Below are 19,829 nucleotides of genomic sequence, written 5' to 3'. Positions count from 1 at the left end.
TATTAATAAAAAAAAAAGAAAATTACCCAACTTCAGACATTATTTTCATAGGTACCGCACAGTACCATCACTATAAAATGAGTTTGAGTAAAAATTATTACCACAAAGTGAACAATTTCAGTCATTAATAACTTGAATTACTAATTATCAAGAGAACGTGAGTGAAGGTAACGAAATACACATCAAAGTACTGAGTACTGAGTATTCTATACGCGTTATATATATATTTGAATCGACTATTCACACATTGAAACGGCAACAATTCAGTTATTGTTCGTAACATCAGAAACAACACACATCTCTACGAGCTATTGTTGTTCACTTGAGTTTGCCATCAACACACCATCAAGACTTTTGAATGAATTCCCATTATCGAGTATAATATGTACCTTCCTCTACCATTAAATCATTTTCAATCAATCTCTCAAGGGGTTTCTAGTTGATTTGATGTTACTGTAATTTACTGCGAGTGACATCATCCATTTAAATTATTGACATTACGTCGAAATTTATTTTATGTTTCTTTCAAATACTTTAATTGCTACTAATAAAATATATTTTTCTTCTAGTTAAATAAATATCATCATAAAATATTAAATTAGTAATTTATAAAATTTTAACTTGTTTAATATTTCAAATAAAATATTTTCTGATACTTTATAGTTTTTTTTCTTAAATTTTTAATCTGTCACCTACTTTAGTATACTTCGCCCGACTGTTAAAATAACAAATGAATAATCATTAAATCAATAATTCATAAATGGATAATACGAAACTAGTGCAATAATATCCCGTCAATAAATAATTCAATTAAACGTAATACGCGGTCAATATTTGTGATTGGAAATATTCTATTACATTATAGTTTAATGAGATTTTATTATAATTAATGTAAAGTGTAATATAGTTTAAATGATCACAGTAATGCATTTCCGAACACAATTTTCTTTTAATTCATACCAGAATAATCACCCGGTATTATATAGTGTTCTGTGGTCTGAAGTAAATATACTTGTATCACTCGACTGATAAAATTAAGTAAGTAAGTCGGCATGAAACCGCTCATGCATAAAAACAACATCGGTCTAAGTTTTAATTTTTAATTTCTACAGCAACTAAGCCACAGTTAGGCTGTAAATTTTCTACTATATTATAAACACTATTTTACTGATATAGTTATTGAATTTAGATTTTAATTATTATATACTTTATTCGATCGAACAGGGTAAGGTTCTAATTTATTTTCAAAATAATTCATTATCAATCAATCAATATGGGATAAGTCCAGGCGGTGTAGAAATCAAATTTTCGGTTAAAATAACACCGCTGCCAGTGTAAATATTCTTTACCGGTGTTAAAATAATTTTCGGTGTTGAAAATATTTTACTTTGTGAATATTTTTACTTACTCGATCACTACAGTTGAACAGTGTTTTTTATAACTAATTAAATTATTGGTGTTGAAATAATGGGTGTAAAATTGTGTAATTTTTAAATAAATTACGTACACGGACAAATTGGAACCCGACTAGTTACTGTTCTGCATCTCGACTCATATGCGCAGACAATTCAGCCAGGCCCCGCACTCATTACGATGCTGGAAGAAAATGCTCGAGCTGCAGCACCACACTGATTACTGTGCGGAATCTGACTGAGTTATATGCGCACATGACTTAGTCAGGTTCCACACAGTAATCAGTGTGGTGCTGCACCATGATCGAGCATTCTTTCAAGCACCATACTGAGTCGGGTGCAGAACAATAACAGTAACAAGTAAAATTGAAATTTCCTCCAGATAATATTCATTAAATTTTTATATTTTTTTTTTCTAATTTCTATACGCAGAATTGTTTATTTTTACACCACCAACACCGGAGTTATTTTATTTTAACACTGCGCAGTGTTAAATCGAGATCATTTTTAACACCGCTCTTTTTACAGTGTAGTATCAGTATTATGTTAATCTATAATTTATAACATCAAATTTACCGATATATATATATATACATTTATTTGAATACGAACTGTACACTCGAGTGTATTTAAGAACTATTTGAAAACCCAACTGTTAATAATCACAGATTATCATGTTCTCAGACTTCATTCAGGTTCTGTTAATACGCTACATTTAAAGTTTGTATGCCAGAGCTATATCTAGTGAACTCAAACGAATCAACGTATCGCGTTGAGATTACTTGATTCAGCGTTGATGAGGACAATCCTCTTAATGTTTAACTATTTCGAGCGAACCGAAGTAATACTCGCGAGATATGACTCTACAAACCGGAAATAGAATTGCCTTCAGTTTAAGATAGTTGAGGCGGTAACTCGGCGACAGTTTGAAGGCGACCATGAAAGACACTTTTCACCATTAAATTATCTCGCATAAAAATTTCATACTTTACTCCTTCGATTTACTGTTATTTACATATTGAATTATTTATTTTATTGAATCATAACGAATAAAAAATTTACATACCCAAAGCTTTTTTATTGTTCTTTAATTCGATTGAATACCTCTGGCAGTGATAAAATATTTTATGAAAATTAAAATTATTTAATTCGTTTTGAAGTTTTTTTTTTTTTACATTTGATGGAAAAAAATTTATTATTTACTATAAGAATTAATTTTTAAAAATTAAACGAAAATCTTTTTTTTACCAGCATAAAATATATAATAAATAAAATATGAGGCAACATTTTATATTGATTTTTGACTTTTAATTAACTTCGCACTGGCCTCGTATATTTAATTTTAAAATAATAATCTGATGACAGTTTGAATGATTTAACGAACAAAATCCCCGTGTGTTTTGATTTATTATTGTAAAATGCATGGTTACACATTTTTAATAAATAACTCAAAATTCCGGCAATAAAAAAATTTAATGAATTCGTGATGAAAAATATAATAATTTAAAGAGTTGATGAATAGAAAAAAAAGTTTTAATCGACTTTAAATGTAAATGTTTAAATTTTTATTGACGGTAAAATAAAATACTGTGTTTGAGAGTACGAAATAATGATCGATCCATTATAAATTCAATTATATCTCAACGTTTATTTAACAGATGTAACAAAAATTTTTAGCGACACTCTCTGGGGCTATAATAGTCGATTTTTCACCAATTCCGGACCAATTACTTTTTCCCGGAGGCACGATGCCACGCCGGAAGTAGCCAGGGTGGCGATGGCAATCAAGTATTTCCACAGCGAACGCTCTGAAACTCCTCTCTCTTCCGCGTTCTCATACCGCGCTCGATTCATTTCCGTCAGTTTGACTCTCGCCGTTAAAAGCAATCGAATTAGTGCGAAAAAGAAAAAAAAAATAAAATACAAAATACACTTTAACCGATAATTTTTTTTTCAATTCATAGCTAACATAATTTTCAACCGCTTTATTGTAAAGAAATTAAAAAAAATTTAATAATTTATCATTAAAAAATATCTGTAATAAATATAGTTTAATTAAATATTTAAATGATAATTAATTCGGTATGTCATAAAGTTAGTATTCAACACCATTAGACGCGAAATGAGACCGAGAAGTAAGAGAGTCAGTAGTGAGAATGGTTTTCCAAGGCGCCGCCGGAAGCACTCCCAACGTCGGAAGTTACACATCGATCGCTTTTCCAACTGGCCAAAGGGAAGTTAAACGAGAATGAGGACGAGCAAACGGGGGTGATAGTAAGAGTAAGATAGAAAGGAAGGTGGCAGACACATTACCTGGCTGAGGGTTCGTAGGTCGCAGAGCTATCTCCTCGATCAGGAATAGATTAAGCCCGAGTTCCGGATACAACCACGCCGGAGAGCACCTCTGCTTCCGTTCGCTACGATGAGGAAGGAGTACTCTCTTCGATAATTATTTCCTCTGGTGATCACCGACCGATTCAAAAAATTATTTTGTTACATAAATTTTGAATTTAATCATTTGAGTTTAACAAATATTTCGTTTTTAATATTTTCCCGGGTCAAAAAAAATGACTTCATTTGGGCGTGATTTTGAAAATTGAAAATAAAGCAAGTCTAGCAAGACGAAAGCAAGTCAAGTTTCAGTTCGTATTCTAATACATGATAAGCATATTGTAAGATATGAAAACACATTTGATTTTGACTTGCTTTTGACTAAGTTGTCTTACTTAGCATCGATTTGTACCAATTAAGTCAAACTAAAGTTACGTTGTCGTGGATTTGACTTAGGTGACTTAAATTAAAATCGGTAACACGCGTTACTATCCGCGACAAAATATCCGCGACAAAATATCCGCGACAAAATATCTGATGACGAATATTTTGTCCGCTGATATTAACGCAAGTAACCAATTTAAGTCAACGAGACTTTAATTTGACTTAGTTGATTGAAATTTTTAAGTTAAAAAAGTCATATTGAAGTTAAGAAACGTACAAGTGTAGCCAAAATCAAGTTAAGTAAGTCCAATGCAAGTGAAATAAGTCAAAATCAAGTTATTACTTTGACCAGGGTTATCATTATTATTTTTGATAAATTTGTTAATTGACGTCAGATATATAAATATATATACATTGTTAGGAAATTAGTTACATTAATAGGCATCTTATATCACTCAAAAATGACATTCAGTATAAATGGGCCATTTAACAACCGAATCGTGAAAATGTTAGCAAACAACGTTGAAGCCCTTTGCTTTGAACTATAAACCCTCGTGCATATCTACCCTCATTTTACCCGGAATACTGAATACCAAGCTCAACACAGCTATACAAAGTAGCTTTGTACTTCACATAGCTTACTCATACCCTTTATAACTTTACTACCAATACGAAATGCTATTTCACCGCCAGATTATTATTTATTTCATAAAATAATATTTAACACTACAAACTATTTTAATTGCCGTTTTTTATTTAATGTATATGATAAATAAATGCTCGTTTAATCTATTTCTGTTTCTGATATTACCTGATTTCAAATATTTAATATTTATTGCCTGTTAAAAGTTATCACGAAAATAACAAATAAATAAATTATAAATATACCACAATTTGCGAAAACAATATCATATTAAAACTATGCTCATAAATTTATTTAAGCGATTGTCTCAATAAGTTAGAAATTAAAAATTGAAAATAGTGTTGATATTTTTAACCATAATTTAGTAAATCAATAATGTTGAATTAAATACTCAAATATCTCTTTCGACTGTCATTGGATAATATTCACTCGAGTGTTATTAACAACATTGATGTATGTACATATCATATGATATATATTTTGACCGTAATTCTATCGAGGTATATTTATTCGATTCATTTATATAATTAAAAAAATTTTATCAGCGAATGCTATCGGAAATTTAAAAGCGGCATCATTAAATACTACACGTAATTGAACAACATTTAGCAAATTAAATTTGATGTATAGTATTAAAAACTGAAGTTAATTTTCGTATTAAAAATATCAGTGTCGATAAAAACAACTCTGGTAATTAAACAAGAACAAGACGATGTTTAAATGACGAGGATAAACTTTTGAAAAGTTGAATAATTTCCTAGGATCTCTTGTCTTAAGCCGTGACAAGATTTCTTGGGAGAGTAGTTCGGTGCTCACCACTAGCTGGCGCCTACCATTTGTAGTGTCCCTGGTAAGAAACTTATTTCAGAAGTTTATTATTCAAAATTTGACAGCCGTATTAGTACCAATATTTTTCTGTCATACGAATTATTCATTATGTACGAATGACTCGATATAATACCTTTACTGATGATATTATATTGAAAGTAATATCTACAAATCACTGTTGTAGAAATAATGATTAAATAATTGAAGCGTTTATGCGCTATAATTTTAAAGTTATAACTTAATTTTTCTCTGAGTGTAGACCTCAGACCAGTGCTGCCAGATCGTGGGATATTTTTACCCCTTCCCGCGGTAAAATAGCATGGAGTGTAATGGCAGGAGGGGGTAAAAATATCCCACGGTCTGACTGCACTGCTTCCAACCCATGAAAAAAATATTATTTACGGGTATAAGTCGTTAAGGCGTTAGTCGTCACACAAAATGGTCTAATCCCTTCGACTTATACATTTAAACTGTAATAATATTTTTAGGTTGGAAAATAAATAGGTTGCGTAACAGTTCAACTAAAGACAAAATAACCGTGACAAAATAACCGACGACAAAATAACCGAATGACAAAATAACCGCCTTTTTATCATGGATTTTGTGTGTTTTGTCGTCGGTTATTTTGTCATACGGTTATTTTGTCGCGGTTATTTAAGCGTGATACCAATAAATAAGTCCAGCGACGATCCTTGAGATATTCACTGGACAGTGACAAGATAAATTATTTAACTAATTACTGACAAAAATCAGATAAGATGTCGAAAAAAATTTGTTAAAATTACTCTCAACTATTTTTTATTTTTCTTTATAAGAAGACAACTTTATTATGTACAACGTGATCATCAATATTTCACGAATAATTACTTGATAATACTCAAGAGGTTAAATTCCTTCGAGCTTAACTATAATTAAATAACAAGTTTCGAAAGTTTAATTATCTTTATTTAATACAATATTGAGAATGGTATTTTGTTTATTAGTAGTTTCTCGATAAAAATCAATGTTTCAAGACCAATGACCGGAGCGTTAAACGTGTAAACGTATTCCTTGGATATTCAAGAAATATATAAAGCTAAATCGATGCAGTCTAGATATATGTATAGTTAACTTTCGTGTGCACGTCAGTGCAACTTGCACAAGTTGGTACTCTATTTTCTGATGACAAATATGATAAAATTAATATGACAAGTAAATTTAAATTATAATGATAATAAACTTTGTTATAATAATATTAAATGTCAAATTAAAATGTCTGAATGAAATTATAATGAGTTAATAGTTTTTAATTGTTTAATTTTACAAATAACTTTACCGACAATTTTCATACAAAAGCTTAAATTTTTCTTGTGTATTTTACTTTTTGGTGGTGTAAAACTTTTTCCACTTGAACCGCCCTCACTAAAAGCTGTACACTATATACTTTTATAAGCGGACACATACACACATACACACATTCATATAAATATATAGTTATGTACTGTAACTGTACAAATTGTACGAAGGTCGGACATTTTCAGAAGAGTATACAATGGACAGAAAAGTAAAGAGAAGAGAGTGATGTATATAGTCGGGAGAGTGAAAACTAAAGAGAGAAAAATAAGCAGAGACTCTGTACTTTGTACAAGTACAATATAGTTGGTAGCAGTAGTGGTAATGCTTAGAGCCTTCGCGGGAAATCGACGAAACTTTTGTAAAGGGGTAAATTAACGAGGCTAATAAAACTCGGATCGCCTCTGACGCTTTATCGTTAGAATTTTTTTTTTTTCCACCCTTCTTTATTAGCTCAACTGTTCATGACTATCCTTTTTGCCTTGAATTCAACCGTTTCTACAGAATTATAGCAAGAAAAAATAAAACTGAATTAAAAAAATTATAATAACAATAAAAAATAAAAGTAAATCGGCGCTTTTTAAAAAGCTTGTTAAAAACAAACGTTTTTTTATCTACTTTTTTTTTATTCTAGTTTTATTTAAAGCTTTTCTTTTGCTAGTCGTATTTTCTGGAGTTGATGAAACGCGAAGGAAAGCTATGCGGTTATATTGACGAGAAGTAATCACGGAAAGAAAGAATTGTTTTAATAAGAATTTCTCAATTTTTTTTATTCTTACTGTTCAATAAAAATAAATTTTATGCCTTCAGTTTACAGATGGAAAAATGTGCCTACTTTTTATTACGATCAGTATTAGTATTATTATTATTAATATTACGTTCATTGGCTTGTGGAATTTGCATTTAAAAATGAGTATCCCAAGCCAGCACTTTCATTTACTTTTTTATATAACTTCCCAGTAGTTTCATCAGTCGCGGCGATAACCGCGATACCGTCATATCAGAAAATCCAATTTCTGGACCCTACATATAGATACACAGACAGTAGACACTTATTCTAAATACACATTACTATTTTTTTGCTGACATTGCCAATTTCGTTTAAATCGTATTAGCTTTTAATAATAAATGAAAGACATTTTTTTTTTTATTTTTTCCTATAAGATTAATAAAATAGTAAATACCAATAATTTGAATTATTTGATATTGAAAATGCAGCGAGCATATATTTTTTATTTCCACTATAAATTGTAAAGACATTAAACAAAAAAAAACAATTGAATTCAAGTATACTTGAACAGCGTTCGATATTGGCTGTTATCGAAACATATCAGCGTGTAATGCGCGATAAAAAACTATATTTTAAACCGGAAACAAAGCTAAAAAATGTATAGTATTCTATGTTTCATTTTTATCTTTCTAAAGATAAAAATTTTTCGTTTAATATTTTATTTGAAGTATCTTGAAATGTTATGTGACAAAAAGTTCGTATTTTCACTTTGAAATGAAAAATAATAAAAAATCTATCAGCGTAATAAATATTGCTACACGGAAAAAAATAAATAGTAAATGCAACATGATTTCATCATGTTGCATCCACATGATTTGTCATGTTTCGGCTACATGATAATCATGTTGCGGTAACATGAGAAAATCATGTGGCAGCAACATGATTTTCATGTAGCCTTAATAGCATAAAATTAAGCTGCAACAACTAAATATTTATGATTCAGAAAAATTATTTATTATCAAGCAACTAGACTTTTTGGGATTTATAATATTGCAGATGAAAATTAGAGTAAATTATCAAATTAAATCATTTGTAAATGATATTTTTGCTTAAGGGGTTAGGGGTAGTCAAGATTTTCAAAAAATCGATTTTTTGCTTGATTGTTACTTGATAATAAATAATTTTTCTGAAGCATAAATATTTAGTTGTCGCAGCTTAATTTTATGCTCTTAAGGCTACATGAAAATCATGTTGCTGCCACATGATTTTTCTCATGCTACCGCAACATGATTATCATGTAGCCGAAACATGACAAATCATGTGGATGCAACATGATTTCATCATGTTTATTTACCAAGACTGCATCATGTTGCATTTACTATTTATTTTTTTCCGTGTAGTATACTGAAAAATATTAGAGTGAACAAAAGTACATAAATAATTATAATTATGAAGGATAAAATTTTTCCTGATTATTTTTATTCCGAGACGAAAAAGGCGGGATCTGTATTATTAATATTGAAGTGGGTAAATTTTTAAGTGCGTATAAATTTTTCAAAGAGATAATTCATTTGTAAAAATAACGAGTTTTCCCGTTGGTGAGATTTAAACACCGGATGACCTGGGTATGTAAATATTTTTAAAATTTTTCTTTTGGTAAATAAAAGTTTGAGCAAATGAACAAGTATAGAAAAACTCGGACAATACTATTTTCACCGCACGTTCGCGGAGACGAGACGTTAATCCGCTTGAAAGTCCACTTTTGTTATCGACCGAGAGAAAATAAATTATCTCATTTTATTTTTTTACATGTAAACTTTATCGTAGCTCGTAGGTGTATAAATGAATGAATTTCATCTCTTTTATTACATTATTTTATTATTTCATTAACTAACAATCTACGCTGTTAGGTTAATTAAAAAATTAGTGATATAAAACATAAAAAGGTATTCATCAAACCTACTAAGAAAAATTACAGAAGAATTTTTCCATCAGTGTAGAGCGCGTAATTAAATAATCCTTGCTAATTAAAAGTTTATGCAGGGTTGGATTATATATTTAACACATAGACATATTTATATGTAGTGTAGAAAGAATGAGTACTATATGTAAACACAGATCGACTTAAAATCTCAACATTTGTCACAATGTAATTTTTTTGCATTATATGTATAGTATTTTATAAAGCTTCAAACATATTGTATTACTTTTGTAGCCGCCACCTGGCGAAGAAATTTGAGAAATATATCAAAATTGCAATGAAAAACAAATTTTTCTATCTTGTCACTCAAGAGCAAAATATCAATTTTCTTTCATTAGAACTCTTTTGTGTTTAAATATTTATTCATTATGTAGAAAATTCAATAATATTGTGTTACATAAAAACTTTGTGATAAAATTAAATTTTTATTTGTATAGATAAAATATTTCATATGATTTATATTTCAAGTGATGTTACCAATTGATAAGGAATAAAGGGTGAAAAAGCGATGACCATTTTAATATATATATTTTTTTTACTTATATGTTTTATTTCCTGAAATTTTTTTGCCGTCATTTGACTTTAAAATTTATCTAGCGACTTGTATGTATGGGGTGGTTTTTCATCGACATTCGTGCTCACGTCGTATCCGCCGCCAGTTATTGAGAAATTTCTCTGGCGCGTTTTTCGTGCTCACGAGAAATGGGAACGTAACCAACGTGTGGCTGCTCTGTACGGATAGAAAGAAATTCCAAATACGAATGTCACAAGAGAATTTGCACTTTGGTGCCGAGTTGCATACCAGAGCTTTATAGACTAGACTACAAGTCTAGTTCTTGTATTCGACGTCGATCATACTTGATATTTCTTCTAAAATTTATATGTATTACTAAGTATGTAATTTACATGACAAAATTACTGCTGCAAGTTTTATCGCGAAAGATCTATTCTATATTTACCGGGAAAAAATCGCTAATTGTATGATTTCAGTGTAACCTAATTTTTTGAAGCCATAAAATTTTCAATGTTTTGCGGTGGGTATCAAAATTATTCAATAATACACTGTCAAAAATTTTTAGTGTGAAAATGGTTCTTGAGGACTTCGCACAATGTTCTCCGTCGACTATACTTGAAACAGGAAGTGAAGCATCCAAAAAGTTATTATGCTCTTATAAGAAGTTATTATGTCGCATCAAAATTATTATAATGTATGAATAGTATATTACACACCCAAGGCAGTAAAGTAAGAAATGTCTCAGATCACATGTAATTGTTGGCTGAAGCTTCACCTCACATGTGATCTGAAGCTTTCTTATTTACTGCCCAAGGAGTATATACCATTTTTCTCCTCGACGGAGGCGGAAAGCGGCAACTTCGTTTGCACAGCGGGACAAAAGTTGACGCTTTTCGCCCGGCGGCGAGAAAAGTAATTGTTATTAAAGCTTACCCGGGTCAAAATATCTAGCCTCAATCTAGCCTCACTGAGTAAAGAAAGCATTTTGAGACTCAAATAATGTTCAGAAAGCCTCAATGAGCCTTAAATTATTCTCGAAGATCCTCAAGAAGCCTCGATGAGCCTCAAATGAACCTACTACTCGACTATGTAATTTAAATTCGATTAGTATTATTTGAGACTCATTGAGGCTCTTTGAGTATTATTTGAGGCTCAAAATGCTTTTTTTACTCAGTGAGGCTGGATTGAGGCTTACTTGGGTTCGATGAGGCTAGATTGAGGCTAGATATTTTGACCGGGGTATCGATAAGTTTTTTTGCGAAGTAACTATTGTGATACAGCGTAATAATTTTTCGTACTCTTTAAATATGAAACAGTGAAAACCACTGAAAAATAGTGTATATACACTATTTCACAGCTATAAGTATACCACTTGGTATACTCATAGCTGTGATACAGTGAATAGTCACTGTTTCAGATTTAGAGAGTACGCGCATAATAATTTCAGAATATTTTTTGTTCAAAATAATTGAATTTTAACCACAATAATGAAATAAAATATCAAAAAACTAAGACCTAGGTGTCCCTAAAAATTTCATTAAATCTAAGTTTTAATGTAGTTTATTCAGAGCCCAACTCATTCCGTTACTCGAAAGTGTTTTTTTACTATAAAATTTCAAGTTTTCTTTTTTCTTAAGATTTTAAAGTTAAGATAAACTTTATAATGACACGCAATATAAATTTGAAAAAGTATGTACAAGTAATTTGACGCAGTAATTTAAAGAATCGACACAACTCTACATTTCTTATACATATAAATATATGTATAACTCAATTTGTGTCTATCTATAAATAAATGTACCTGTCATCTTCAATATGTCTTTAAACTTTTTTTCTATATTTTACAATATTTTTTTATTTTAAATTTTTGTAACATTTTGCTGTAGATGTTTCGACCAATAGCGCGTGACTTGCCAATTTAAAATTCAAAAGATGCAACTAGCACTTTTCCCGTCATCTATGCATGTCTACAGCTTGTAAAGTCACATCTTATTTCTATCAAATTTGTGCTACATTATCCTGAACTAAATGAAACATAATCGACAATGCATCTAAATTTTGCCATTTTATATAAATTTAATATAAAAAAGTCCCTATTGTGTTATAACTGCTGGAGTATATATGAAACAAAAAAAACTTTTTTAATAGACATTGTATGGCAAGCCAAGTGTAAGCACTGAATCTGAATTTGTCGCGAGTATTCTTTTTCTTTTTCTTCGTATCCCACAAAGAGTGTTGGGTCGGCTCTTGGATTGGTTGTTGGTGTTCTATGTTTTTCACTCGCGTGTGTGTTGCATTTTTAAAACGTACCCAAGCACATCTCGTCGACGACCAACCATTTCCAGCAAGTGGTACGTGCTCGTCTCGCCTCATGGTGAATGTATAAAGAATGCAAGAACTAAGCTGGACACGGCACAACAGAGAGTTGAGGGTAAGAGAGAGAGGTACCACTATGTACTCACTACTATTCTCAGCATTTTTGTATATACTTTAGACTGAAATGCTTTGACAATAATAGCAGCCAACAAAAATAGTCGTTTGTCTTGAAATAATAAATTTTTATCTCCTATAATTTAACTGATGACATATTTTTTTTTTATCATGATAAAATAACTATATTTTCCCGAGTCAAAATATTAGACGTAAGTTGAACGTTCTTAATGTTTTAAACGTAAATTGAACATTCTTAACGTTTTAAACGTGAATTGAACGTTTTTAACGTTTTGCTCTCTAAACATGAATAAGTGAAGATAAGTGAATATTCACTAATTCCAAGTGCAAACCGAACCATTAATTTCAAAAAGTGGTTCGGTTGGCACTCAGAATTAGTGAATATTCAATTATTTCACTTATTCATGTTTAGAGAATGAAAGTAAATTGAACGATTTCTTGTATTTTGGTTGGTAAAAAATTGGTAATTTCATGAGTTATGATTTTAGTTTTTTGGAATGCTTATGTTTTCTTATTGTAATTCTAAATAGGTTTTAGTTATGTTTTTGATTTATGATACCTCAATCTACGTTTTGAATAAGTTAAAAGCTGTCAAATTGAGTTTTTAATGTCCAAAACGTTCAATTTACGTCTAATATTTCGACTCGGGTTCGGCTGCTTATTTTTGTCATTTAGTTAAATCAAATTTAGTGACTCGAAATATGTGTTCATTATCAGTATTGAGAAGAGAAGCTTGTAGATATCATTTTTTAGCGTTAAACGATATATTTCATCAATATTCAATATTTCTGTTTGGGTTTATTTCTCAAGCATTCAATATTGAATTTTATGATAAACTGATTGAATAAATGAAGACTGTCAATGAGATTGACTACTCAATTTGTATGTTATCAAAGATGAATAAAATACAAGTTCTGGAAAATGAAGTTTTAAGAAATAGAGTGGAAACATAAGAAAATTAAATGATAATGAAAAAAATTTACTTCGTTAAGGGTAAAAAATATACTTTTATTTTTCTAATACCCGAGAGTGTTTCTAGTGACGTTTTAAGTCGGAAGGGAAAGTAAAGAGGGTGATGTGTGATTCTAGTATGGGATTTTTCAATCTTTTATTTTTTAAAGTAAACTTAGCGTAAAAAAGGATTTCAAGGAAAATTTGCGTCTTCATTGTACATATAGTGAGATGTTTAAAATGCAGTATTCAAAATTACGTGCAGATATTATTATATTTAATAATTTTATGAAGCTCAAGAATTTTTTTTTAGAATTGAACAAAAATAAAACAAATTTGAATAATTTAAAAAATATGGTCTGCATTTAATTTTTAATATAAATTCAAACTTATGCAATTATGTTTTGTTTTTTTTTTTTAGTTAGAACACAAGCCATTTTAAAGAGACAAACAAATTTAATTGTTGAGTGTACAGAGAATTGAATTTAATTATGAAATTACTGCGAATGTTTTCTTGCATTTGACGCTTTGTTGTATAGATACGCGTGATTGTCTAATTCACGTTACGCTTCTCTACTTTTGATGTATATATATATTAATTTATATAGCTGGTATATACCGTTTGAATTTAATTGAAGACAGGATTTGAGCTGTGAGATTATGTGTACTAAGACATGAAGAAAATGTATGAGAGAAATGTATGCACAAAAAATTAAGCACAAAGAGAGAGAATGGAGAAATTTAATAAGCATGAATCAACTTGACTGTGATTGAAATAAAAAAATATTTTATCAAATCACTGCTTAAAAATTCTAAAAATGATTGAAAAAAAAAAAAAAATTATGAATAAACAAGATTTAAAAAGCTTTTAAGGAAATTGGTACAATACACGATTCAGTGAATGTTAAATTTTCAAAACAAATATTCCTCTATTATAAATATTTTATAACAATAATAACAATATTAGAATCAAGAGGATCGCTAAAAAAAATTATAAAAATTCTATATCTAAAAAGTCTAGACCTGAATATATTAAAACTATTGATGAAAACATCAATAATGTAAAGGAGTTTAAGATAAATGAATTAATGATTCAACATTTAAAAGGGGATTTAAAAATATGTGCCTTTAATTTGAAAGTTTCCCTTTGAATTTATATATTTTATCCAATTTAATCCAACACAATTTATCTAAGTATTTTTCCCAAGCCACGTGGTAATAAAATAAATTATCTTCTCAACAAAACAACATTTTAACAAATATATCCGACAGTTTTAACGTAGCCCAAATCCGTCAGAATTTATATATAGATATAATACATACATAAACACGAATTTCTTAAAGCTAAATTCCGTAGTAAAGTGAGAGTGCAAGCAAGCTTTTCCTCTACAATGTCAGCGTTAAAAGGTGTATTTTCAACACCTGAACCCCTTGAACCTCAGCCAGCACGTAAGCTGTGTGTTGGATAACCGCGAGAGCTGAGAATTTATGAATCTATGCATACGTAATAGGACATACGACTTTGTGCATAGAGAGTGCACCACACGGATGTTATCATCGGTATAAATGCCGTTTTCTCAAATAGCCCACGGCCATACATAGCCGATAAGAAGATAAGAAAAACCTATTTCCGTATGGACACACTGTTCCCACACTTATACATATTGTTTCATAAAATCTTGTTCTCAAAAGTATACATTTATTTTCTTAAATTTGTTTACCAGCAGAGGGAAAAATTGAAACAAAAAGGACTAATTTAATAAAGATAAAATGAAAAAGTATATTACATCTTGGTAACGTGTTTAATGTCATTTTGTGCTGTCGTATTAATGGGCTTCCATGGGCAGAACGAGCAGCACAGAGTAATTTTTTCCTTATATTGTTTCTTCTCCGTATACTTTGTCGTCATATAACGGTGTATGTACGCGTGTGTCGCATAGCGTACAGCGATGTACACTGAAACTATGTAATCTACCTAGTGTAGTGTAGCACACGGGCGCTACGTCGTTACTTCCCGTCTTAGTTTTCCCGCTTCCATATTACCTACCGTGTACTGTCTGTATACTATAATACTGTATAGCGTAAACGCGAGCACAGAGGTGGTAGATGGAGGTTGCTGGTATAGTAGTATCTCCTCGACTCTTCGTCGCCTACGAGTGTCTTCTGCGTGAGAAGCGTCGACACGCGAATCACGTTGCACAGCCGAGACAACTTAGTACCTCAGCAAGAAAACTTACTAGCGTTGTGTGCACTCCCCCATCACATATATATATATATACATATATATATTCATTTTACACTCCAAAAGTCTATACTACATGGGGACGACAGCGCGGAAGAGGTAATGGTTTAAGTTTCGAGGTCGACACCTCGACATCTCCTCCCTTCGTCTTCTTCTTCTGCTTCTTCTTCTTCTTCTTCTTCTTCTACGTCTCCTTCTTAGCAACCGGGCCACATGATGACTTTTCTAAGCGCGAGTGGTTTGGTTGTCGTTGCAAGCGTCGTTGAAATATTGTAATTAAAATTGTTCTGTTCACACTTTACCTTTACGACTACAGTACTGTACCTTTATATACGTATATTTATTTATATAGAACGACAAAGAGTTTCAAGAAAATAAAAATAAAAAATAAATAAGAGAACAAAGAGATTGAGGGAGACTGGCCAGCAAAGTAGTTGGGTACGATCTCGTTGTTAATTTGTCACGAGCAAGACTTTATATATATATAATATATATATATATATAAGTTTTTTTTTCTTTTATTTTATTTTTATTATCGCACTTTCGCTACAGCTACCTCATCCGCGATGAATATTCATCCCTTGTCGGTATGCGAGGACGACGAGGATGACGAGGCGAATGAGTACGAGAGACGAATTGTATGGACCTCAACACACAGATACACACACACACTTCAGAGCCCGCCTCAACTCTTTTATATCTCGAGTCGCCAATTTAAAATGCGATAATCTTTTATCTTTTGTACGTAAATAGTACGTGTTGCAATGGAATTTTAATTAAATTAATACTGTGAAAAATTTAATTAATTTACTTTTGTTTATTTAATTTTTTTTTTTTATAATTTTCTTTTTAACGTCTTTTTTGTTTTTTATTATTAAACTACGCCGTTTACACGTTCAAAATAAATATTTGCGTCGGAAATAATTTAAGTTATTACGAGCGGAGATTTTCCTCGAGCCATTCTGACCACTTTACGCGCTCTCTGCAGAGAACCGTGGCAATTACGAGCATCTGGTGCGCACACCAAATTCACGTATTTAGCTGTCATCAACGAGTTTTCCGGTAATTTTAAGACCTGCTAAGACCGAGTTAAAGTTACTCCCCGGCCGAATGATATTTTTTTACTTTTTATAAGATATAATAACCGTTGGATAAAAAAGATATCCCGAAACTAAACTAGACGGTATCATATGCTACAAAGTACTTATTTGACTTTTAATATAAGATTAAATTTATGTATACAAAGTGATAAATTAATTTATCTTTCGTGGTTTCTCATCCGCGTTAAACTAGACTTTATCAACCGAGATAGTTCAACTTTCATATTTATAAAAATTATTCTTAAAGAATATCTGCAGAGCTTTAAAATTTTTTAAAACAACAGTGTACTTTTGATGTTATATATCCTTAAGTATTATATTATGTATATTAAACTGGCGAGAACTGATAAACAATACTTGATGATTTACCAGAATACAATTGTGTAATATTAGACAATGTGTCGTGTAGGTTTCTAAAGTTCCCACAGCGTGGAAAATTAATTGGCAAGATTGAGAGCGTGACGTTGGGTTTCGGCAGGCTGATTCTACGGCTATGGTACCCCCTAAAGTGCCAGAGTACAATTATATAGGAACCGAGTGGTAGTGATTCTCTTGGAGAATCTAGTTATACTATCAAACTGGTGGAAACTTTGGCCCATCGTGCACACACCCTTCTCATATTCTCATCCTCTGGCTCTCTTCCTCTCTCTCGTTTTCTCTCTTCATTTTCTCGTTCTTGCAGTATCACAATACTCAGCAATATAATCCTCAGAGTTCATGTTTCACGTTGCACTATAATGATTATACTTGATACAAGACGCAGATAACTGGATAATATATCTGTATGTATCAAATCGAATACCTAGAACAATAATTTGTTCAACAAATTTGACTCTAAAAACGTAGCATTCAAAGTCATTTGGACTTGCAAACAAGTTTACGCGACTAACTACGTACACTAAGACGCGGACTCAAACAATCGCCTTGAATTTATTGTTATGAATATTTGTGTGTGTGTGTGTGACCCGAAAACTTGAATAACCGAGCTCCGCACGTCCAGATTGTTGCAATAGCCCAGCTGGTCGAACATGAAACTCAACAACTGCTGAGTCATCCGTTGTTTACTACATTTAATATTGCAATTTAAGGGATATCATTTATAGCTTTTCTCCATCTGAGATTGCTGTAAAATAAAGTTAAAAATAAAAAAAGTTAAGAAGTTAAAAAACGAATCAAGGAAAAAAGGGAAAAAGAGTTAAGAGCTGATCGTGGCAAGAGTTTCATCTTGACGATGGACGTCTAACATCAAAAGTTACGACGTGGTTTATCCGTTTCGCACGACCGCACCTACTACTCCCAGCTACTGTTACTGATGCAACCGCCACTAGATCGGATATATACATTTACGTTATTTTTTTTTTTTTTTTTCATTCACTTTTTTTTATTTTGATTTTTTTCTATTTTATTTTTCCAACAGTGTATAGCTTCTTCAACTGGCGCTTCTTGCTAGGGAAATTGTTCGTAAGAACGGATCTCTTTTAGGAGCATCTCGTAAATCTTATTTCTTCTGAGTAAACTAAATTTGCTCTGACACTTATTCTTTTTCTTATTCTTCATCTACGTATCTTCGTCTTCTTCTTTCTCGCTACTCTTTATAATCTTCAAGATGAATAACCGAGTTTTATTATTTATGAAATGACAATAAATTTATTTATGTAAATTTTGAAAAATGTGATTTAACTCTTGCTTTTAAAAGTATGTAACGAAAACTTGCTGATCAAATTTATTTAATTATATTGTAAAGAATAAGGGTGACATAAATATCAGGATTTAAATAAATACTATATTTCATATTTTATTAAATATTCCATCAAACTTTTATCTATAATTACCTATTTTTAGCGTTATAGAAAATCACTATTTCATCGGACAAATAAAAAATAAAAAATGTACGTTAATAACAACAATAAAAAATAAATATTGATTAGATTATCCTCGTCATCAATATTTCGATCACGTTCATTACTTATAGTTCGGTCTTTTTATAGAGCAATAAAGTGTTGTCGACTTTTTTCATGTATTTTTATTGTAAGAAAAAAACAACAATAATAAGCATAAAAAATCGAATAAACAGAAAAAAAAATTAAACACTGGATGTAATGTTGATGGGAAAACGCACAATCGCTAAGCTGCTTTACTCTCTGAAAGGCAAGAGAAGTGTAAAGCTAAAGCACTTAAAAGGCAATTCCAGTTTTATGATCGTATCGTAGTTCATTGAACGTCCATTATTTTCTAGTGGGATTAAATTAACATCGATGTTTACTAAAAATCAACTATTCTCGTATGTAGCATAATTACATATCAAGTACGCATTAAGTTAGACCTTTTCATGAGTATTTTTACTTTTTCGGTATTTTGATAATGCGTATAAGGGAATATGTGCGCGACAAAGTACTTGAATTTATTTTCATGATTTTATTCGAATAGCGTCGTAGTGAAGTACAAAATTTTATGTATTGAACAATAGTTTTTTTTTTAACATAAGCTAGAGAGTCTTGATTTTCTATCGAATTTCTATAGATTTTCTTATGAGGTGATTCTGACCTTAAGTACGACTTCGGTTAAATGTTTTTGGTTTATGGAAACATCAGACAAATTGTTTGGAAGATTTAGATTTTGTTTATTTTATGCCAAGGCACAAGCCAAATGGCAATTTCAATTACAGATTAATTACATACAGGTTATTGCTTTCAATGGTACGGTAAATACTTAAGATATGCAGTAAAGTAATATAAGATAACGTAAAAACTAAGATATTAACAAAGGAATACAGTGAGACAGAGCTCACTTGATTCGATTTGAATTAGATTCTTTTTGATTCATCTAATAATTTTAAGACAGTAATAAAGAGGCTCAACCTTGAACAAAATGGAGTCCAGACTAATGATAGAGATTTAAGAAATAATCAAACACTTTGCTTTTAAAGACTT

Source organism: Microplitis mediator, chromosome 10 (genome assembly GCF_029852145.1).
Source record: "Microplitis mediator isolate UGA2020A chromosome 10, iyMicMedi2.1, whole genome shotgun sequence".
Classification (NCBI taxonomy): Eukaryota; Metazoa; Arthropoda; class Insecta; order Hymenoptera; family Braconidae; genus Microplitis; species Microplitis mediator.
The sequence above is the reverse complement of the archived record's forward strand: the minus strand, read 5'-3'. Positions refer to the sequence as shown.